The sequence below is a fragment of the Coregonus lavaretus genome, assembly GCF_964263955.1.
Source record: "Coregonus lavaretus genome assembly, chromosome: 19".
Lineage (NCBI taxonomy): Eukaryota > Metazoa > Chordata > Actinopteri > Salmoniformes > Salmonidae > Coregonus > Coregonus lavaretus.
Window position 1 is genome coordinate 15,630,463 of NC_140006.1, and position 24,971 is coordinate 15,655,433.

At 42.7% G+C, this 24,971-nt stretch overlaps 2 pseudogenes across 2 annotated transcripts; one reads left to right on the forward strand and one right to left on the reverse strand.

The window, feature by feature from the left end:
* The first annotated feature begins 892 nt into the window (after positions 1-892).
* LOC311146986 (FGGY carbohydrate kinase domain-containing protein-like) lies at positions 893-15,193 on the forward strand (annotated as a pseudogene). The gene is made up of 9 exons: positions 893-1,005; positions 1,359-1,565; positions 2,008-2,119; positions 2,244-2,358; positions 2,471-2,559; positions 5,361-5,463; positions 5,790-5,843; positions 14,821-14,882; positions 15,124-15,193. The product of its transcript is annotated as an FGGY carbohydrate kinase domain-containing protein-like (transcript).
* Positions 15,194-18,055: 2,862 nt separating this feature from the next.
* Positions 18,056-24,740, reverse strand: LOC311146987 (myocilin-like; annotated as a pseudogene). The gene is made up of 5 exons: positions 24,730-24,740; positions 24,136-24,614; positions 23,563-23,654; positions 21,563-22,037; positions 18,056-18,239 (listed from the first exon to the last, which is right to left on the reverse strand). The product of its transcript is annotated as a myocilin-like (transcript).
* Positions 24,741-24,971: the final 231 nt, after the last annotated feature.

Below are 24,971 nucleotides of genomic sequence, written 5' to 3' on the forward strand. Positions count from 1 at the left end.
CAGATTAAGACACATTGAGTCTTGACAGTGTTTGCAACATGTGTACCAAATTGTGTTACAATATGAATATCCTTGATGGATTCATATGCATTTATGTGCCAGACCACGCCCACGTGAGTGTTTATTGGTCAACTGTGGCCATGTTGTTTTAGGTACTAGTCTGGAAAATATTGTGTTGAGAGACCTTTGTGCATAGATGACACATATCAAGTATTGTGCAGATCAGTCATTTGGTGCCAGAAGAGTAGCGTTTTATGTGTTTTCCACAAAATTCAAAAATATGTATCATGGCGGACCTTATGGGTCCCTGAGGCAAATGTGTTCCTTGTGAGAAGAGGGAGCTATGTACTGAATTTCAAGACTTTAGGTCAAACGGGGTGAGGGGCATTACCTTTCAAAGTTTGCATTTTCAATCTCTTGTCATATCGCCACGATCTGGCCAATCAGTGTAATTTTGTAAAAGCCGGATATCTATGGCAAGACGCATCATTCACGCACGTTTCGTCAAAATCGGACAAGTGCTGTCTGAGATATCGCGTGTGACTAACGTATGAATGAATGAATGTACAAACGAACGGAACGACGGCCGGAGACAATATCCACAGACCCCTCCCCGATTTCATCGTTGGGGACAATTAAACTAACATTGTCACGCTGATTTAGTGGGCTAATGTAATTTCAAATTTGTGTCTGTAGGATAATGAGCTTCCAGTGTAGTAGACTCACTGTTGACGAAGCTGACCAAATCAAAGAGAAACATCTCTGGGCTGGGGTGTAACTAAAACGAGAGTTTCTATTGGACAAATACAGGTAAGTCTCTCCCCGTTTCGTTTCTTTTGCTTCCATTTAAAAAACGTTTCGCAACAGAATCGGCTGAATGAATACACACAACCCTTGGTATGCGAGACCACAACGGCTTACCCTTTTTGGTCGCTAATGCGTTCGGTTGGAAATCAATATGTTTTCGTGGAAGTTATCAACATAAATGGTGGTCTTCGACTTAAGGTAATGTTTCAAAAAAGTTGTTAAAGTCTCCCGTTGTGTTGTCCCTGTTTAAATTAAATGTTTAGCGAGTCGCGTTTTGCACAATACATTGTCAAATGTTGCAGACTGAACGGAGACTGAAATAATGGTTGAAATTCCATACAGAAAATTTGATCACTCACCACAGTGCAATAGTTTTTGTATTTTTACACTCTATCAACGGGAAAGCAACATGATTCCATTGCGAATGAGTCTCTACATATGTTTGTATGTTTTAACCTATAAAAAACAGATCCAGACATACCATAGTAACCTTCTTCACCAGTGATCTCTTGCTAATGATCTCTTGTTAATGATTTCTCTCTCTCCTGCAGGTGTTGTTCATGGTTGGGTCAGGCCCAGGAGAGTCGTACTATGTGGGGGTGGACGTGGGGACAGCCAGAGTGAGAGCTGCTCTGGTCAACAGGGAGGGCCAGATGAAAACTACTGCAGAGGAGCCTGTCACCATCTGGGAGCCTCACTCAGACCATTATGTCCAGTCATCCACTGACATCTGGTCTAAGTGCTGTAGCACAGTCAGGGTAGGTGTTAGGATAGTCTGATTAATCAGATTGTAATACTCAATTAATTGGTATATACAGCCTGAGACATTTGTGTGCAAAATCGTGTAAATGTTCCATATAACCCAGAATGTTGAATATAATTAAATTTGAACATACTGTACAGGTTGTCTGTGCGGTTTGTACTTTAGCTGGTTACCTTACTTTTTAGAGAGCTGGTAGGTATGATTAATCAGACTAGTGTTAGGCCTACTTGAGACTGTGTAGGTATGACTAAAGTGCTCTGCAAAGTGATGCATTCTCTAGGAATTTCTGTCATTATTGGTGTAGATTAGTATGACTCTTAACTCCAAGGCCTTTATGAATACTTATTGCCGTTTTGCTAAATGTTCTCCTTATATTCAGCAGCAATACAAAACGTAAGCATAAACAACATGTTACCAACACCATATTCCTGTGACAGAGGGTGACCCAGGGAATGCAGATGAGCCAGGTCTGAGGGGTGGGTTTTGATGCCACCTGTTCTATTGTGGTCCTGGATCAGAACTTCCACCCTGTAGCCGTCAACCAGGATGGTGAGTGAGAGAGTGGTGAAAAGTAGATGTAACCCTGTTGAATGCTCATGCAGTTTTATTGAGTGCATTGTTTCAACTTGAAAGTCTTGGTCAAAATGTCTCTTCTCTGTTGCCCTGTGTGTAGGTGAGGCTGAGAGGAACGTGGTGATGTGGATGGACACATCACCAGCACCAGCCGCAGGGTTGGAGGGGTGATGTCACCAGAGATGCAGCCTCCCAAGCTGCTCTGGCTGAAAGCGGTCTGAGGTCACCCATTATAAGTCAACAGACAGTTTTATTGGCCTAAGTACTGTTTGTTTATTGCCCTGAAGTTTTAATGTAATTTCCTCCTACCCTTAATTCTTTGGTCAGAACTTGAGAGAGACCTGCTGGAGGGATGCCACTCACTTTCTGGACCTTCTTGACTTCCTGTCCTGGAAGGCCACAGGTTCTCTGGCCAGGTGAGCTATAGAACAGGAGGAGAGAGGGGTAGGAGGGGTTTTGGCAGTGGGTTTGGTTGATTATTGGGGAAGGTATACTCTGTATGTGTGTCTAAATGAGGGTGTGGGTGCGTGCGTGCGAGTGTGTGTGTGTATTTTGACCAGACAGTGTAGGGCAATTCCACCGTAATGCAATTACACTTTGACTCAGTTTTTTCACTTTAAAATATATGCCAAACAAAAATCATTGATTTCAAAGTTTAACAAACCATGCAACTCTATGCACAATGACTACTTTTAACAATTTCCTCTGAAAATTTACAAAAACGAATTTAGTGGAAAAACTGTGCAGATGCAAACTTTGGTAACATAATTACGGTAAAATCTCCCTCAGGTTTTTATGCGACCAAGTTTTCCCACAAATCTTAAATATCTGCTCCGAATTAAGATTCAAAGATGTCTGCAGAAAGAATGGGGTGTCGGCTATGACATGGCACCTTGAGTTTTATTATTTTTTATTTTGGGGTTATTGAACTACAGTAAGTAAAGTGGATTTACACCCGGTAACGAAATTATGGTAACAAAATTACATCATGGGTCCTTGATCTGTACTACACAGAAATGCATAATTATGGATATGTTTCACAAGTTTGGACATCACAGTAGTGTACAGTGCAGTACAATAGAGCAGAGTAGAATTCAGTACAGTGCAGTAGAGTACACGACTGTAGAGTATAGTTCTGTACAGTACAATATACTCTACTGTACTACACTGTACTTTTCTTTACTGTACCACTGTATTGTATTGGACTGTACTCTACTGTGCTCTACTCACTGTACTGTGCTATCCAAACTTGTGAAACATACGTCTATGGTAGGTTCAGATTTGGTCCGGTCCATATGTGGACCTTAACATCAAGGCCAGGGTGAACGGACCAAATTGTAACTACTTTTCAACGTCCATGGACGTCCGGTGTTGGTCAGTGATAAATGGGTGAGGATGTTGGTTACAGTAAATGGAAGAGAGGGGGTATCATGGGTAGGTGTCATGGAGAGGTGACATTAACTGGAGAGTGAGAGAAAAAGGCAGAGAGACAGACTGGAAAATAGGGAGGGAGGGGTTGTCAAGACTCAGACTGTTTTAACACTCTTGCTTTGACCTCCAGACGACAGGAAGAGAAAGAAAACAGTTTTCAGCTGAACATAACAGTATGCCAGTGGAAGGGAGGACAAGTAGCAGGTGACCCAACTGTGGTTTGTGACCAAGGATTGAAACTGGTTCAGGGAACAGAACCAAAAACAGGAACATAACTACATTATTTGAGTAACAGAACCTGAACTGGAAACAAAATTGATCTGTACTGTTCCGGAATATAATTGTTATTTTAAAAGCATGGGAACCGGTTAATAACATAAATTGGCGTTCCAGGCATTTTTTTCCAATCCCACAAAAATCCTAACAAAGTGCCTGGGTGATCTGAAAGGTCATAGTCAATCGATCAATAATATAATAATACTCTTAGCAAAAATGTTTCTTTCATTTACAATCTGTAGAAACTATGAGAATAGAAAGGTTCAGAACTTTTGTGGAACATCACAGCACAGTTGAAAAATATAGTCCCCTGTAGCTCAGTTGGTAGAGCATGGCGCTTGCAACGCCAGGGTTGTGGGTTCGTTTCCCACGGGGGGCCAGTATGAAAATGTATGCACTCACTAACTGTAAGTCGCTCTGGATAAGAGTGTCTGCTAAATGACTAAAATGTAAAAATGCAAATAGACATCGCCCATTATTCTCTGCAGATCCTCTCAAGCTCTGTCAGGTTGGATGGGGAGCGTCGCTGCACAGCTATTTTCAGGTCTCTCCAGAGATGTTCGATCAGGTTCAAGTCTGGGCTCTGGCTGGGCCACTCAAGGACTTTCAGAGACTTGTCCCGAAGCCATTCCTGCATTGTCTTGGCTGTGTGCTTAGGGTCGTTGTCCTGTTGGAAGGTGAACCTTCGCCGCAGTCTGAGGTCTTGAGTGCTCTGGAGCAGGTTTTCATCAAGGGTCTCTCTGTACTTACCTCCATTCATCTTATGTGGCACTTAGCAGATTTGATACAAAGCGACTTACAGAACATTTTTATAGCGCTTTTCATAGAATATCAAAGCACTTCAAGAGCAAAAAACAAAGAAGCAATATATCATGACAGGTCAACAAATACAGGCCAAGTCTTTGAAAGCTGCATCCTCTGAAGATGGAGAGGGTCAGTACATGGCTTGAGCGGAGAGAGCTGGTCAGGATGGTAGATGATGGTGATGGAGTCTGTTAATAATCTTGTAGAGGGCACGTCTGGGAACCAGCCTGACTCTTCTAGCCACTGGACTTCTCCTCGTCCACTCTGTGTAGCACCCACTTGGGTGATTCCTCAGCAGCTCTGGGCGCCAGAATGCTCACCACACAAAGTTCAGAATAGTAGACAGTTGTCCTCACTACCAGCCCTCTGCCTCAGCACTCCTCAAATTATGTTCTCAGAAGATCAGGAATTGGCAGACAGGTGAAACAAAAAAGCTAGTACTGTGTCCAGATGCATTTTTCAAACAAAAATATTAGCCAGCTAGTTAGCCAAGCCAATAAGTGTTAACATGTCAGTCAATCTGTAAATCTGTGGCTCAAAAACACAAGATATATGCAATAAAAACTCAATATTATCAAAACCAAAAGAGTTGATTTAAAAATCAACAAAATACTGTGTTGTTTAGGGGGCCTGTACAAGCTATGTTGAAGCACATAGCTCAGTGCTTCCCCTATGTGTTCTTCTGTCCCCGGGTGTTTCAAATCAGTCAGGGGCCCCTGTTTGTCCCGGGGGTGTGGGGACCCTACCTGTCCGCCATGGTGCCTGACCTGTGGCTCAACGAGGGTGGACAGAGTGCTACTGGAAGACTGGTCAGTTCAGCTCCCCCTGGGTCCTGCTAGACCAGGCCTATTCAACTACAGGCCCTTGGTCCTGCAGAGCTGCTGTTTTGCTGTTTTTTTTCTCTATACCTGGTAGTTAATTGATCAATTCATGTCACTGATTGGCCTGAGAACCCACACACCTGGTGTGCCAGTCTCCTGTTTAGAGAGAAATAAATCCCTATAGTTGTGACTTTAATTGTGACCTGAAGTAATCAGCTACATATTCATTATACACTGAATAAGCCTTGATGACTAGGGTTGCTCAACCCAGATCCACAAAACCATACACTTTCATTTTTTTTCTCCTACCTCAGATTGACCATGTGGTGAAAGGTCATGCAGCCTACCCCAAGCTGCAGGAGCAGGCTGTGAAAAAGTCAGCTATTTACAGCAAAGTCATATCCATCAAAACAACAACATACCTTTCACATGGAATAGTCACAATTAGGGATGTGGGGGTCACAAAATTTCGTCAGCCAGTGATTGTCAAGCAAATAACTGTCGGTCTCACGGAAATTGACCGTTAATTAACATAAACACATTTAGCATCTCCTGGCTTCCACACATAGCCTACAGGCCGCTGATGCAGACCTTTGGAACATCTACATTTTAAAAAGTCTAATAAATCCATGTCAGGTCTAAAGAAGCATGATATGAAGAAAAGTGTGTTTATTTCAGAAGAACAGAATAGCATACTCTTAGTTGTCCTTATGTTATGTCCTGATCTGGCTATGCCAAATGGCTGTGGGCTATACTAGTTCATTTAGCAGACAAGATTTGCTTAGAATTCCGTGGCATTATTTTATAGTATGAAGAATACAATTGAACAAAGCTGAATAAAATAGAAAGGATATTTTCTCCAAACAATTTGAATGCGCACATGCGGCTATTCTGTGTTGAGCGGTTAACAAAGAAATAGGTATTCCTATATGCTTAATTTAGAGTAATTAATGTAAATGTAGTTGTTCTACAAACTTTGGGCTATATGTTTTGATTTTTAAAGTAAGGCTGCATGATGCGACTAATGATGATTTGAAAAAAGTTGCTTGAAAGGCATGAACTCGGCATTGTTTTTTGCGCAGTACATCAGTCACATCAGTCACTCATCAATTTCACGGCGGCATCCCCTTTGTGTGGCCGTAATGCACCCTAAAATCCATACCGTTTGCGGCCGTTGTGCCCTTCTCCCTGAGTGCTGCGCGCTCCATCATGTGATCGGGTCTTTCTCACAGGCTACAAGTGAAGACAGACACATCGGGGACGCAACTGCGCGCGTCCTTATCCGATTCGGAGGTGCATATTGAAGATATTGGAAGAACTGTCCACATTTACTTTTCGTCAGCCAACAAGATGAGTAGGCCTAACGAACAGCAAAAGCACTAGCCTATGTCAATCTACTATCCCCCATAGTACAAAGGTCGACCTATTCTGTGTGAGAAAGAAATATTCCAAACATAGTCTGGGACAGTTGTGGGATGCGATAGATCCCAAATTAATACAACCACTAGCATCAAAAAAACTTTTTTACGCATTGTAGCTGACGCAACAGATGAGAACGTTTAGCTTAAAATGTTGATAAACTATTAGGCTATTTCTTCACATTAAAAGCGCAGCAATGCGCACATGGTAGTAGGCTATAAGCGCGAATGTTCCATTAGTGGAAAACACCATTATCAAAAGTGACCGCAAATGCAATTATGCATGTAATGCTTTTATTATAAAGGTGCATTTTTATGGTGAAAATTATCTTCCCCAAACTTGAAACTCACGTGTTGCTTATGTATGCCAGTTAGGCTCTACACCTGTTGTAAAGCGGATGAATGTGCTTAATTTTAAGAAGTTATTTGGCCACTTTAGTTGTGATACAAACCTTATTAAAACATATAGGCCTATGGGCTAGGCTACATGAGAAGTGCGACTATGATTAGAAAAAGTAGCAAAAAAAAGGTATTGTTTCTTATGCTGGGCATCATTCACAAGTGATAATATATAATTCACAAGTGTTAGGCAAATATTGTCACCCATCAGACTATTCTTCATTTAATCTTGACTTTACATATACTAAATAATATATGTGTGAAATTTGTTTTGATTTAGAATGGTCCATTATCATGCACCTGTATCGAAACAGGGTCAGCGGGAAAAAATACATGTCATCTATGCACTTAAATAGCGAATGGAGGACACTTTTCCCTGTGGTTTATTTTCATGCCAGCCAGGTAGGCTATACTCCTGTTGTAAATATAAGCAATGTGCTTAATATTATGAAAGTTGAGAATTAAATATAGAAGGCCTAGCCTATAGAAAGCTGATGGGATCCTCCTCATTTTAATAGAGGCCATCACTCTGTTTTCTCACGCAATTGCATAGCCTATTGAAATGTTGCGCAACATGAGCTCATGGGCTCTCATGAAGTGTTTGATTAGATTTTCAAAGACATTTGCATTGATGTCAGAGTGATTAGAGGGACAATAGTGCTGAGTACCAGGCAGTTAGCAAGTTTGGTAGGCTATGAATGACCATCAGCAGCATCAGAGCTTGGAGAAGCCTAATTACCGTGACTAAACGGTCACGTGGAATTTGACTGCCTTCATGACTCGTGACCGCCGGTGTGGCGGTAATACGGTCACCGCAACAGCCCTAGCCACAATACACATTTCACATGAACCACATATAATCTGTCCAGATATGTGAGTTGAAGGACAATTCCACCCCAAAACTATCTTTTGGTATTTGTTTCATTAGTCCATTGTTGATATAGTCCCTTTTTATGTTTTGCATGTCAGCAGTCAAGTTTTCAAGACATATAACTTTCAAAATGCAGAAATACTGCTGATATGATGCAAAACACAGAATCATATGATGCAAAATGTATCATACCGGCTGTATTTCTGTATTTTGAAAGTTACAGTGCCTTCAGAAAGTATTCATACCCTTTGACTTATTCCATATTTTGTTGTGTTACAGCCTGAATTCAAAATGGATTCAATTGATTATTTTTCTCATCCATCTACACACAATACCCCATAATGATGAAGTGAAAACATGTTTTTATTAATGTTTGCAATTGTATTGAAAATGAAATACAGAAATATCTAATTTATTCACACCCCTAAGTCAATGTTAGAATCACCTTTGGCAGCGAATTCCAGCTGTGAGTCTTATCTGGGTAAGGCTCTTAAGAGCTTTGCACACCTGGATCGTACAATATTTGCACATTTATTCTTTTAAAAATTCTTCAAGCTTGGTTGTTGGTTGTTGATCATTGCTAGACAGTTATTTTCATCAATATCATCTTGGTAAGCAACTCCAGTGTATATTTGGCCTTGTGTTTTAGATTATTGTCCTGCTGAAAGGTGAATTTGTCTCCCAGTGTCTGTTGGAAAGCAGACAACCAGGTTTTCCTCTAGGATTTTGCCTGTGCTTAGCTATATTGTTTTTTTTTTTATCCTAAAAAAAACTCCCTAGTCATTGCTGATGAGATAGCGTACCCATAACATGATGCAGCCACCACCATGCTTGAAATTAAGTGGTACTCAGTGATGTGTTGTGATGGATTTTCCTCAAACATAACATTTTGTATTCAGGACATAAAGTTAACTTCTTTGACAAATATTTTGCAGTTTTGCTTTACTGCAAACAGGATGCATGTTTTGGAATATTTTTATTCTGTACAGGCTTCTTTCTTTTCACTCTGTCACTTACATTTTTTACATTTTTGTCATTTAGCAGACGTGCTTATCCAGAGCTACTTACAGGAGCAATTAGGGTTAAGTGCCTTGCTCAAGAGCACAACGACATATTTTCACCTAGCCGGCTCAAGGATTCGAACCAGCGACCTTTCGATTACTGGCGCAACGCTTTTAACCACTAGGCTACCTGCCACCCTCCATTTAGTTTTGTATTGTGGAGTAACTACAATGTTGTTGATCCATCCCCAGTTTTCTCCTTATCACAACCAATAAAGTCTAACTGTTTTAAAGTCACCATTGACGTCCTTCCTCTCCAGCAACTGAGTTAGGAAGGATGCCTGTATCTTTGTAGTGACTGGGTGTATTGATACACCATCCAAAGTGTAATTAATAACTTCACCATGCTCAAAGGGATATTCAATGTCTGTGTTTTTTATTTTTACCCATCTACCAATAGGTGCCCTTCTTTGTGAGGCATTGGAAAACCTCCCTGGTCTTTGTGGTTGAATCTGTGTTTGAAATTCACTGCTCGACTGAGGGACCTTACAGATAATTGTATGTGTGGGGTACAGAGATGTGGTAGTCATTCAAAAATTATGTTAAATGCTATTATTGCACACAGAGTGAGTCCATGCAACTTATTATATGACTTGTTAAGCAAATTTGTACTCCTGAGGTTATAATTAAAAAAAAAAAAAAAAATATATAGTTTTTTTTTGGTGGAGTTTTCCTTTAAGTCATATGTACTCTGTGGCCTGGTGCCTGCAGGCGCCTGAACCCACTAACCTAGTAAGAGCACGGGGCTACCTGTCATCATCTGTCCTAGTTCCAACAAACCCCTTAGGCAATGGGAAAACCAGGTTTTCTACCTTAGGCAATGGGAAAACCAGGTTTTCTAGCTGGTAAACATTTTTACTTGAAAACAATGTCTGTCCACATGTGTCTTCTGTTACGAGATACATTTTGATTTATTAATGATCAGAGGCATTGCATGGTTCCATTAGCAGCTAAGAAGCTGAATTACTTGATACACTTTACAAATAGATTGCTAATGAAAAAGCACCATGCTACACAAATAATTGACAATCAACAACATACACTCCCGTACATATGTATTTGGACAGTGATGCTAAAATGTTACATTTGGCTCTATACTCCAGCATTTTGGATTTGAGATCAAATGTTTCATATGAGGTGACAGAATGTCACCTTTTATTTTAGGGTATTTTCACACATCTACTTTACCATTTAGAAATGGAAGCACTTTATAGATCTAGTCCCCCCATTTGAAGATGTCATAAGTATTTGGACAAATTTCACTTATAGTGTAGTAGTAAAAAGTGTAGTATTTGGTCCCATATTCCTAGCACAATGACAACATCAAGCTTGTGACTCTACAAACTCATTGGATGCATGTGAAGTTTGTTTTGGGTAATGTTTTTCCCAATAGGAACTGAATGGTGAATGAGTATCAAAGTGAGTATATAAGATGTTTCTGAATGCTTCTAAGTCAATCCTGATAATGCCATGATTAAGAAAAATCATGAATGAACCATGAATAATGAGGAGTGAGAAAGTTACAGAGGCTACATCAAAGCATGCTAATCTCTCATCACCAATAATGGGGAAGATTAGTGTTTTTTTGGGGGGGATGACTTTGTCCCTCTTACTTTCTTACTCATCATTCACGATTCATTCATGATTATCCATAATCATGGTAGCATCCACATTCATGTAGAAGTGTTCACAAACATCTATTCTTACTTACAATAAAAGTGACTCCAAAATGACAATACATTATTCACCATTCACTTCCTATTGGACAAAACATAATCCGAAACACAACCAAAACAAGCTGTAAATGCATCCAACAAGTTTGCAGAGTCACAAGCTTGACGTAGTCACTGTGTGCTGTGTGCAAGGAATATGTGACCAAATACTAAACTCTTGACTACACTATGGGCTCTATTTTCGACTGGCATTGAGGTGTCAAACGCACGTTAGTTTGCAATTTCGTCATCTAAAAACTTGCGCCCTGGCATTTTCCAGCCCTAACACCAGGTTAAGCAATTTACCTGTCTAACACCAGCTCGTTTGCCCTGAGGTGGAAGGGGTGAAAATATTTTAGGTGTGTCCTTAAAGCAGTAATCAGCAGTTGAAACAATAACAAAGCTCACTCCCCACCCCTGTTTCGGTAAAACGATGAGGAATGGGGCTGGAGAAATGTAACCACTCTCAAATACATACAGAGCTACGGATTCAAGGACTGATCATCCATGATATCAAAATTATAGTTTTAACCATGTTTTGAGGCTATATGGTGTTTGTTTACATTTACTTTGTTTACAAACAATGGAGTAAAACAAGATTATATTTTGGGTTCTGATGGGGTACGACAGTTGAACTAAGCTCATGAAGCATTTATGAGTTATATTCTTCAAGAATCAATGGGTTCATATGATACATTTATAAGTCCAAAAATTGATGTAGCATCTGCAGATTGTCCCTTTTTGTTTTTTACATTGCCAAAAGTGACAATTTCATGCAGTGCTAATGGGAAGTTTTAAGACCCACAAAAAGCAGGTCTTAACAGTAACACGGTTGATATAATGGCATGGATTTTGGGAGCAGAAGCGCAGCCTATCCAGCCATGACATACAGTGCCAGTGAATCTCATATTTAGAAACAAAAAAGATTGGTTTCCCCCCATTTCGTTGAATTTAATTAAAAACCAAGCATAGCCTACCCACCCCTTAATAAATACTGGTTTAGCAGCATCGCATATGTGCGTCTTTTTATGCTGGCCATTAGCCAAGTAGCATATGAATAAAGGGGTTTTAAATGGTCTACTGAGAGTGCTTAGAAATATTTTGGAGGTTTTTGTCCTCATGCATTTTCATTATTCACATACCTGCATATTTCATTTAGCTTGTACTAGTAGGCTACCCATCCCCATATTCTTAGAGCGCTCCTCGTCCGATTACCAAAGACACGCTCCCGTCCAAACTATTCAGTCCTCCTATAATGCCATATCAACTGCCGATTGTTTTGAGAATCTGCCTCGCGCATAGGCAACGATACAATTGACAGGAGCCTAGTATTTTGAATAGACATGCAAATGTTATGGGTAAAGACATTCAGGCCTACGTGTGCACACGGTGCCAGTGCCAAGGAATGAGAGAAGTGATTTGTAATATCATGCTTCTTACCTGATCCTATTTAGAAATAAACTTATTAGGAAGATTCACCGTCCATGGGTTTGTGGTGAGAACGTACATGGCTCGAATGCAATGCAATTTCATCTGCTATTCCTGGAGAAGTGCAAAAATGATCTGTAAGACGGTTCCATTATGTTTATAAAACATGACATTTGCGAGCAGTAAAATGGTGAGTGGACATCCCCCCTTTCTCTTTATATTGGATCTTTATCCAGCTCCTGTGAAAAGTTTGGATGTGTGTAAAACCCTCCTTAATCTTAATTTGCCTTGTCTGTATTTTATGCCAACGGGGAGCAATTATGGTACCTGTAACTGTATTTAGACAGCCTATTTAAAACAAGTTGTTGTTTAGTTTTTATTCAAATTTGATTAGAATTATACACTGTCTTTGAAGACCTTATCAATAGCCTAACCTTGCTTATTGACTAGGTTTGGCATGTCCATATCCAGACTCTGATTTACAGTAAGCCCCTATATCAGTGTGAATGTTATAGCCTATATTTAACAATGTATTTCCATATTTAAGTAATGCAAATAGAACAATGTGGACTGCAAACATGTTCAACATACCAGTATTTAGCAAATATGGGGCAGGCTATTTAACGAACTCGGCTATAACGGATTAACATTCAAATTGGTTGATGACAACGCAATACATAAAATACCCTAAATACACAACTTGAAGCAACCACATATTTAGCCATGGAACACGTTCTGATTGGCCAGTGAGGTGCCAAGCCTCGACACACCCACAACTTGTTTATTCATCAAAACCCAGCCCTTTTGTGCCACCGCCAGCTACTGCGCCCATAATTCCGGTTGTGAAAATAGCAAAAATATTTCTGACACACCCCTGAACCTATAATGCTACCCCCAGCGCTTAGATTTACCATTGCGTTTGTTCAAATAGAGCCATATAACTGAAATTTGTCCAAATCATTATGACATCTTCAAATGGGGGGACTAGATCTATAAAGTGCTTTAAGATATCTATGAAAATACCCTAAACTAAAAGGGGACATTCTGTACTGTCTCCTCATATGAAACATTTGATCTGAAATCCAAAATGCGTGACTATAGAGACAAATTTTAAATGTTAGTATCACTGTCCAAATACATACGTAGAGGAGTGTAATACAATATATATATATATATATATATTATATATTTCCCTGCAGTGGGGAGCATGTCTACAATTACCTGAACAGACACCTGTCCTCCATGGCTAAAGACCCGGGGGCTCCCCTGGACCTGCTGGCCTCCAGCCTCCACGTCCGGCAAGACTTCCAACTTGGCCCAATCCACATGTCCAATTGCCCACCCTGACATACCAAGCTAGAACGGGCCCTGCATCTCAACCTATAACCAGTGTAGGCAACATTTTCCAAGCAAGGCTACAGCAACTTCCAGAGAGAGTCAGACTCCTTGGTCTTTGCGGTGGCCACTCTGGTTTGGGTGTCCTCGGCAGAACGGTGTCGCCGTAACCAAGTGGTCACATATCGTTCTGGGTTCCACTGCACAAGAGTAGAGAGGGGTCGGTGGAGTTTTATGAACATCAAGGCAGACACACTGTGAATTTATATGTTTTTTTTTCAACAGTTCTGATTGCCCAAAGTGGTCAAGTGTCCGACGGGCTTCCACAGTGCACACACGTAGCCTATAGTTCTTCATCATTCTCCCCACCGCCAGTGAGAAGACAGGGAATAAACCACAATTTACCTACCTCTAGGCTGCTATACATATTTATTTGGTTTGTCATTCTATCGTTTTTCATGGTATTTTAGTGGTAATTAAATATATAATTTATTTTCCAGCGCAGTGTATTCTCAAATTGAAAAAAGTGAGGGAGTGCCACTCCTTCGCGCTCCGGCAGCACTTCACCCCTGTCCTGTCCATATTACCATCTACTGGATAGAAAATATAAAGTGAGAAATGCTCAGATTCCCTTGCTGTGTCTCAGGGAGGAGACTCGTATAAAGTCTGGTGAGATGACATGGAAATAGATATTTATATAAAGAGAGGACCTTGGGGCATTCAGCAGCATACCTCTGACCCCTGGGAGGGGACCACCCCGTAAGCCAGATGTGCTAAAAATAAGAATATGCGCTATTGTTTGAACTAGGTCGCACCTGCCCCCTCATTTTGAGTCATAACTGCACATGCAGTTGCTGCTGTCTGAGGATTTGAGCTAGGGACGGCAGACTAGGGATGACAGGACAGTGAAGCGTGGCATTAATGTACAACGACAATGATGAGGCCAGGAAAGAAGCATTCTACTGCGGCTGCCTACATACTGTTTGTCACAACCAACACAGACCATGGGCCTTTCCTTTTCAAACCAGGTCATGGGCTGTTCCCTACCTCAACCTCTCCAGATTAAAACTGAATGTGTATGATTTATTGAGCAGTGTTTGATTTATTAATGCATGTTTTAGGAGGCGTTGAAGAAAATGATCAAAGTGGGGAAAGTTGTTCAGGTGGACCACGAGCTCCGGAGGTGAGGAGAGATACTGTCCTGCATCAGTGTTGGGTTTCATTGGTCAAACGTTTACAGGCTGGGCTGGAGGCTTGTGCTGAGATACGATGATGTATTAACCTGAATATGGGAAACATTTATCACTACTGGTTTATGAAAGTGTATTCTCTATCAGGTCAGCTTGTAATGTTGTTCGAATACTGTTAGAATGTTGAAGTATCTGACGGGAGGAACTCTGTTCTCTCTCTCTTCGATTTTACAGGAAGAAGCACTCTGTGTTTATGCCGCTCCATTTCCACCAGAGGGAGTACACGGCCCTTATGAACGACTGACTGAGAAGTAAGAAGTGCTTAAAAGAAAGACTTGGTTCCAGCATCCTGAAATAGCAGACTGTAATACTAACACTGAGGCTTGATTAGACTGAATGGGATATCAGGTACGCTGTTGATACTGATATGATTTCAGACACTCAAACTAGTTGACTCCGGAAATCAGCTGGATAACAGATAATGTACTGTATCAACCTTTTCTGAGACCCAGATACCCAATACCCCTATAGAAGTGTCAGGGGAGAAAAGGCTCTATACTCAAATGGGATTTGGGAAATGACTGAGTGGGGAAGATGCATGAAATGAATGCAATATTCCAGTATTGCAGTCCTGGCCTGAAAATATAATAAGGCCTAGTGTACCATCGACAGCACACTGATAATAGTTGAAGAGGCACTGACAGAAAAGAAAGACCTGTGAAAAGCAATAATAAAGCCATCTTGAAATATATATTTTTAATGATTATTATTGTATAAGAATTTGATATTCTGTCACTTTTTCACACCTAGGGCTACTTGCTATAGTGAATCCCTATCTCACGACTACTCACACCCTCTCTTTGATCTCTGTATCTCTCTCACACACACAGTGCATTCGGAAAGTATTCAGACCCCTTGACTTTTTCTAAATTTTGTTACGTTTCAGCCTTATTCTAAAATTGATTAAATTGTTTTTTCCCCTCATCAATCTACACACAATATTCCATAATGACAAAGCAAAAACACATTTTTGAAAATGTATTAAAAATAAAAAACGGAAATATAACATTTACATAAGTATTCAGACCCTTTACTCAGTACTTTGTTGAAGCACCTTTGGCAGCGATTACAGCCTCAAGTCTTCTTGGGTATGACGCTACAACCTTGGCACACCTGTATTTGTGGAGTTTCCCCCATTCTATGCAGATCCTCTCAAGCTCTGTCAGGTTGGATGGGGAGCGTCGCTGCACAGTTATTTTAAGGTCTCTCCAGAGATGTACGATCGGGTTCAGGTCCGGGCTCTGGCTGGGCCACTCAAGGACATTCAGAGACTTGTCCTGAAGCCGCTCCTGCGTTGTCTTGGCTGTGTGCTTAGGGTTGTTGTCCTGTTGGAAGATGAACCTTTGCTCCAGTCTGAGGTCCTGAGCGCTCTGGAGGATGTTTTCATCAAGGATCTCTCTGTACTTTGCTCCGTTCATCTTTACCTCGATCCTGACTAGTCTCCCAGTCCCTGCCGCTGAAAAACATCCCCACAGCATGATGCTGCCAGGTTTCCTCCAGACGTGACGCTTGGCATTCAGGCCAAAGAGTTCAATCTTGGTTTCATCAGACCAGAGAATCTTGCCTTTTACTGAGGAGTGGCTTCCGTCTGGCCACTCTACCATAAAGTGCTGCAGAGATGGTTGTCCTTCTGGAAGGTTCTCCCATCTCCACAGAGGAACACCGAAGCTCTGCCAGAGTGACCATCGGGTTCTTGGTCACCTCCCTGACCAAGGGCCTTCTCCCCCGATTGCTCAGTTTGGCCAGCTCTAGGAAGAGTCTCGGTGGTTCCAAACTTCTTCCATTTAAGAATGATGTAGGCCACTGTGTTCTTGGGGACCTTCAATGCTGCAGAAATGTTTTGGTACCCTTCCCCAGATCTGTGCCTCAACACAATCCTCTGTCTGAGCTCTACGGACAATTCCTTCGACCTCATGGCTTGGTTTTTGCTCTGACATGCACTGTCAACTGGTGGGACCTTACATAGACAGGTGTGTGCCTTTCCAAATCATGTCCTATCAATTGAATTTACCACAGGTGGACTCCAATCAAGTTGTAGAAACATCTCAAGGATGATCAATGGAAACAGGATGCACCTGAGCTCAATTTTGAGTCTCAAAGCAAAGGGTCTGAATACTTATGTAAATAAGATTTTTCTGTTTTTGTTTTCAACATTTCTAAAAACCTGTTTTCTCTTTGTCATTATGGGGCATTGTGTGTAGATTGATGAGTAAAAAACATATTTAATACATTTTATAAAAAGGCTGTAACGTAACAAAATGTGGAAAAAGGGAAGGGGTCTGAATACTTTCTAAATGCACTGTACGTGGCATTCCAATTTATGTTGGACTCAATGCCAATTGATATCGCTCTGACAATGGGTTCCAAGTATTTGGAGAACAATACAAATAGTTGCAGTGATGAATGCTAATGTTAACTGATTGTCTATAGTGGTGATATCACCCTCACTGATACATATAAGAAGATTACGTCATCGTATCCAGCAAGGGGCTGAGGTAGTGTGTGTTTTTGCGAGACAGGGTGGTGGGGCCTGGGTGGGAGGGGTAGCTAACTCATATTAGCCAGTGAAGAGGGGCTGCTTGCATCAGCATGAATAAGTAACGTTTATGGGAAATAGAGCACAAGAAAGAGCAGGATGATCTCATGGTGGGCCAATGAGTCATAACGGAAACTGAGGAACAGTGGAGAGAGACTGGCAGGAAGAAAGAAAGAGAGAGAGAAAGGCTGTCTGAGAGAGAGTGTGTGTGTGCCTGTAGGTGTGTATGCATGCATGCATGCGTGTGTGTGTTTTGACACTCACACAGTGACAGTAAGGGGCATGCCGTCCTTGTCCTTCTCATCAGGGTCCAGCATGCCCAGGGCCACTGCCAGCTTCCTGTGACTGTCTGCTATGATGGGGAAGAGGAATGCACAGCCAGACTCCTTCCTCATTATTGTAGGCCAGGATGTCTTACAGGTTCACAGAACAGCCCTCTATTACTAAATGCACTGGTCATTGGTATAGGCACTCAAAACTATGGGTGTGTCCCAAATGGTACCCTATTCCATGGGCCCTGATCAAAAGTAGTGCTCTATAAAGAGAATAGGGTGCCATTTGGGAAGCAGCCTAAACCTTGGTCCAGCCACGGTGGTCCTCCAGATTGTCGATGGACAGGGTGATCATCTTTATGTTGCTCCTGCTAAATTCACAGCTGAGTTTGGCGGCTCGGCCCAGCTCTGTGGTGCAGACGGGTGTAGTCATGGATACCCCAGCTACAGAGAGGGTGTAAGGGTTGGTGATGAAACTGGCTCTCATGAGGACCGCCACAGGAAAGGAAGACCCAGAGTTAGCGCTGCTGCAGAGGATAAGTTCATTCGAGTTACCAGCCTCAGAAATCGGCAATTAACTGCACCTCAGATTGCAGCCCAAATAAATGCTTCACAGAGTTCAAGTAACAGACACATCTCAACATCAATTGTTCAGAGGAGACTGTGTGAATCAGGCCTTCATGGTTGAATTGCTGCAAAGAAACCACTACTAAAGGACACCAATCAGAAGATGAGCCAAGAAACATGAGCAATGGACATTAGACTGGTGGAAATCTGTCCTTTGGTCTGATGAGTCCAAATTTGAGATTTTTGGTTCCAACCGCTGTGTCTTTGTGAGACGCAGAGTAGATGAACGGATGATCCCTGCATGTGTGGTTCCCACCATGAAGCATGGAGGAGGAGGTGTGATGGTGTGGGGGTGCTTTGCTGGTGACACTGTCTGTGATTTATTTAGAATTCAAGGCACACTTAACCAGCAGGGCTACCACAGCATTCTGCAGCGATACGCCATCCCATCTGGGTGGCGCTTAGTGGGACTATCATTTGTTGGAAAAGCATTCCAGGTGACTACCTTATGAAGCTGGTTGAGAGAATGCCAAGAGTGTGCAAAGCTGTCATCAAGGCAAAGGGTGGCTACTTTGAAGAATCTCAAATATAAAATATATTTTCATTTGTTTAACACTTTTTTGGTTACTACATGTGTGTTATTTCATAGTTTTGATATCTTCACTATTATTCTACAATGTAGAAAATAGTAAAAATAAAGAAAAACCCTTGAATGAGTATGTGTAAAGTTTTGACCGGTACTGTACATATTACCTAAATTACCTCAACTACCTTGTACCCCTGTACATTGACTTGGTACCGGTACTCCTTGTATATAGCCTCGTTAGTATTATTTTATTCTGTTACTATTTCATTTTTCCCCCATTAAAAAAAAAAACGTTTTGTTTTTACTCTGCATTTTTGTGAAATGCGTTTCACGGTAAAGTCTACACTGGTTGTATTCAGCGCATGTGACAAATAACATTTGATGTGATTTGATTTGACTTACTTTTGTCCTATTTTAGGATAGCCCGGTTTACTCCATGACTGTCGGTGCATCAAGAACCCAGCATTCTTACTGACATGGTGACGTCATATCAGTACACGACAGATGGTTCCTCTCTAGTCCTGCATAATGTCCCTCAGTGGTCCGTCTGCACACTTTGCACTATGTAGATGAGTAGCCTATGCGCAATTACGTTCATTAAGATAATGGACAGTGCTGGGCATCAGTTTGGTTTCTTATGCTCTATGTGGGAAATGCATATTTGTATTGCCTTAGCAAAAGCACAACTGGCCAAGAGAATGGTTGTATTCTGTTTTAGAATGAGCTAGAATAGCATATGAAAATGTAATTGTCAACACAATTTGGAAAATGTTTCTCTGTTTATCTTTTTGAGGGGTATGCAATGCATTTACAGTATTTCATTCTATTCTACCAATTACCAAGTGTCATACAGTAACAGTTGATGAAAAGGCCCAGCCTAATAGTTCTAATATGCACTATGGCATTTATGCACTGACTCAATGGATGGGTATATTTATTTTTACTTTACATAGCTCCCAGAGCTATTATAGTTTGAAAATAGATTTTTTTGATGGGTGGATCAGAATTGATGATATTGTTTTGTGTGTCACATGTTCTACTGGGAAGGCGTGACAGACGTTGCTAACCTATCACCTTCACACTAAAAAAAGAATAAAACTTAGGGAAGTATCAAACCACATAGTTTATTTCTTTATCTTATTGTTGGACAGGAAGTGAAATCCTGTGGGTGAGCCTGTGAGAATGAAAGAAAATCGTCTGTCCTCGGTTGCAACACTCACTACGAGTTCCAAACTGCCTCTGGAGGCAACGTCAGCACAAGAACTGTTCGTCGGGAGCTTCATGAAATGTGTTTCCATGGCCGAGCAGCCGCACACAAGCCTAAAGAACACCATGCGCAATGCCAAGCGTCGGTTGGAGTGGTGTAAAGCTTCCGCCATTGGACTCTAGAGCAGTGGAAACGTGTTCTCTGGAGTGATGAATCACGCTTCACCATCTGGCAGTCCGACGGACGAATCTGGGTTTGGTGGTTGCCAGGAGAACGCTACCTGCCCCATTGCATAGTGCCAACTGTACATTTTGGTGGAGGAGGAATAATGGTCTGGGGCTGTTTTTCATGGTTCGGGCTCCTTAGTTCCAGAAGGGAAATCTTAACGCTACAGCATACAATGACATTGTAGACGATTCTGTGCTTCCAACTTTGTGGCAACAGTTTGGGGAAGGCACTTTCCTGTTTCAGCATGACAATGCCCCCATGCACAAAGTGAGGTCCATACAGAAATGGTTTGTCTAGATCGGTGTGGAAGAACTGGCCTGCACAGAGCCCTGACCTCAACCCCATCGAACACCTTTGGGATGAATTGGAACGCTGACTGCGAGCCAGGCCTAATCGCCCAACATCAGTGCCCGACCTCACTAATGCTCCTGTGGCTGAATGGAAGCAAGTCCCCACAGCAATGTTGCAACATCTAGTGGAAAGCCTTCCCAGAAGATTGGAGGCTGTTAAAGCATCAAAGGGGGACCAACTACATATTAATGACAATGATTTTGGAATGAGATGTTCACATACTTTTGCCCATGTAGTGTAGCTGTTAACCTGGAATACACACTGAATATGTCTCAGTGCAGATTCCAGGTTACATAGCTGTAATGTTGTTGTACAACTCCTTGATCTGATACTAGACAAGTCAACTGATGGCCAGCAGATGGCACCACATGACAGGTTAAAAACAAACCTACAAAGTCTCTGTTGAAAATGCTCTGCAATTCATGTACTGTGGCTAATTCTGTAGTTTAATGTGTATCTCAAGGCTTTGGAATTAATTAAATTGATTCAGTAAACGGAAATACAGCAAATGGAAATACACAAGGGACAAAAAAAACATGACACTTTTTCTTTGGAGGTTTTTAACATGCAGTTATATCCTCCAATTTGTGTATGTGTGGTCATGAATGATATTCTGTGCAAATTGTCCCACTGTAATTTATTGAACAAAACAAATGCAGACTGATCAACTTTTTAGGGATCTCTATCATTAAAATGTTATTGAGAGATAAAATGACAATGGTAATTGGAGCACATATAATACACAACAGTGAAGATACAACTTTAGTAGAGAATTAACATAGACAATACAGTACCTTTTTGTTGTTGTATTTTACCCCCTTTTTCTCCCCAATTGCAATCTTGTCTCATCCCTGTAACTCCCCAACGGGCTCGGGAGAGGCGAAGGTCGATTCATGCGTCCTCTGAAACATGAGCTGGTGCTATAGATGGCCCACAGGCCCTGCTCGTCCACCGCCAGGTCGATGTCTGTGTAGCCACCCCAAGAGTAGGTGTGCTGGCCGTGTAAGCTGGCGTGGGGGAGCTCCAGACGGGCCGCCAGGCTCTCGGAGGCCAGGTCGTAGCGCAGTAGAGGGAGTCGCGGTACAGGGTGGCCCCTGTGCTCTCCATGGGCACCGGCAGCACCAGAACCTTCATGGGAAGCCCTTGGCGAACTGCTCCATGTCCTCGTATGCAAACAGCTGGCGGACGTCCTTGCCCACCGTGTCGATGCGCCACAGCGTCTTGTTGCCGTATGGGGGGCCATGGGCTCAGGGTCCTGCAGCCACACCCCGTACTTCCCTGTGATGCTGTCAGCCTTCCGGTGCAGGACAGGCTCTCCTACAGACACCAGCTCACCACAGCCTGGACAAACAGATAGAGGTTAGTTACATTCAATTCAAACTTCTACACATTGGAAATTGTGCTATGTGAAATATACAGTAAATGTCACAAAGCTATCCATATCTTTATGATAATCTCTGAAAAGAATTTGGATTGTGAGAGGTGACATGCATCTATATAGTTTGGTGTATAGCAGAGCATATGAGCGGAGTGGAGCGGTGAGAATCTCAGCTCCTCGCTCACGGAGTTGTTCACCCCTCCGCTCCCCCCGCTCAAAGCCACATCAGGCCAGTCCGCTCATTATCGCTCAGCGCTCAACGCAGTTTGCATCGCGCTCCACTCAAATCGCCCCCGCTCACTCCAAAAAAGGAACGAAATCTGCATGTATTTCACTTTTAGCTTAAACCACAGCCTTAATTTATCTCCCCGAATTTGTTGCATACAGACTCATCTCGGATTATCCATTCTGTCTTGAAACGGGGATCTAACACTGACGCTAAAATGAGATGTTAATCAGTATAGTATATTCCATAGCGAATTGACACGTTGTTTGCCAATGTTTCTGCAAAAGCAGCGATGCCCATTGGAAGTGCAGCGTGAGTGTAATCGGTGAGCAGGGATTTGATTTATGTGACAGCAGGGAGGATCATCCCCAGGTTCCCCAGCTCCTTCTGCATTTTGTCTGTGAGGTCTGCTAGTGGTGTCAGCACACGGACAAGGTGCGTCAGCTGCGGTACTTGATTCAGGGTGATGTTAGAAACATTAGACTTGAGTTTGTTTTGCCATAACGGGTCTTTTTGGAACAACCGGATGAACGACTGAATCATCCGCAGCTGGCTGCTCCATCAAATGGCGCAGGCATTTGTGGGGCGGACACCTAATTGGTCGGTTTCCTCTGTGCTCTTGCGTACACTTTTCACCAGGTGCCCGACTTTCACTAACAGCCTATTAATGTTGTCGTGCTCGTTAACGGCGTTTTTGATCGCCAGCTGAAGCATGTGAATGGGGCATCTCAGATGTAAATTTGACAAAGTAAAGTACTGATTTATCATAGTTTCTTGGGGGGGTGTAGCCCGGTTGAGCTGCGCTGGCGAAGTGTTGCATCCCTTCGCGTTCTCCTTTACTCAGCGGTTCATAGTCCATGAAAATCATTTTTTAAAATGCTACATCCAGCTCTCTTTTTCTCTCCCTTGTTATGGTTGGGCCTTTGCCTGCAGTGAATAAACTTTTGAATTCCTCAACGCTTTTCTCTTGTTGCTGCTGCTGCTCCTCGCTCTATAAAATACAAATTCTTGGACGACACAAATTAAATTAAACAGATGGATTCTGGGTCAGGCTTGAGCATGCTTCAGACTCTTGGTGTGAGCGAGCGAAATTGGAGCGGGACATAGGGCGACGCTCCGTCCTTTTAAAAATGCCGCTCTGCGCTCTGTTCAAAATCCGTCCGCTCACGCTCCACTCCGCTCATATGCTCTGGTGTATAGTGACTCTAAGAAGCCACCAGGGGGAGATAGATAGATATGAGTGGGAGTCAGGAAGGTCATACCTGTGTGGTTCTGCCCAGCTTCTTGAATGAGACTGATGCATGGACCTCGGTCACCTCGGCCTTCATCTCCTGATAGGCGGCATAGCCAGGGTCTGACAGAGGGGGATAGAGAGAGAGACAGGGAGAGGGAGGGAGATAAAAAATAGTTTTATTTAATGTTTGATCTGGTGGCTGAAGTCATAAACTCAAAACATACAGTATCGATAAACCTAAACACATTCAAAGATGACACGCTGATAACATGAAAGCCTCTTATTAGGTGCCACAGTCATTTAACCTGCAGCACGGCACGGTCCCCAATAGGATAACAGACACTTAAACTGACATGTAACATGCATGAGTGACAGGGCTGTAAAAGGAGCTTCTGTGTCGTTAATACCATTCCGCTAATGCAACCAAGCACAGCTAACAGAAACCTGACTTGTACTCCACCCAGTTTACATTACAACACTTTGATTTCGTCCCGATCAATTAAACAAACACTCGCCATCCACAGTTCCTAAGTCACACATATAATCATGCATCATCACACAGTTCAGGGGTTCAGTTGTGATGTTGACAGTAGCAACCCACCACTGGCTGGGCTCTGGTTGAGCTTGTGCAGTGGCAGTCCTGCTCCAGCGGCCTGGGACTGGTGGCAGGGTGTCTGTCTCAGTGTCTCAGCCTCCACACTCAGCTCATCCACCCTCCTCTGGAGTTCCTGCACCTGCCTGTTCAGCTGCTCCTTGTCCTCATGCAGCGGGCTCTTCTCTCCCATGGCCTGGGAGTACACCTCCTGGATGGCCTTGTCACCCCCAGCCGTGGCCCCTCTACCCCGGCTCCCTCGCCTCCCAGCAGCCTGCTGACCAGGGCCTCCAGTAGTGTGAGACGAGACGACCCCCTCCATCTCAGGTCCTCCTCTGGCCCCAGGGCAGCTGGCCTCGGCAGGGTTGTCCACTGTGAAGGTGTACTGGCAGCGCCCGGTGTTGTCATTTGAGCGTCGCAGGGAGGCTCTGTCCTGGCCATGGGTAGACAGCACCAGGCAGGACAGACACAAGGCTACCGGGAGCCACCTTCTGAAGGACGGGTGGATGGGTCACCTGGGTTTCAGATTGGATCTGGGATGGAACCATTCAGAATGTGGATTCCTTGCTGTTGGATTCCTTGCTCAGTCTCTTTATTTCTCACTTTGCTTTCATTTCTTTTTGTCTGGGTTATTGTTCTGCATCTTCTCACTCTCTGGTTTCTGGTCAGTGTCTGTTGGTCTCTGAGTTAGAACACACTGCGAGTTAGATATTTATACTGTCAACTAGCAGAGGGTGGAGGGGACATGGGTCTGGGGGGGATGGGGACGGGTCTGGGGGGTAGCTGGTGTGACACCATGTGTTTTGGGACAGAGAGTAAATATAACACAGTATCAGGGGAAATCA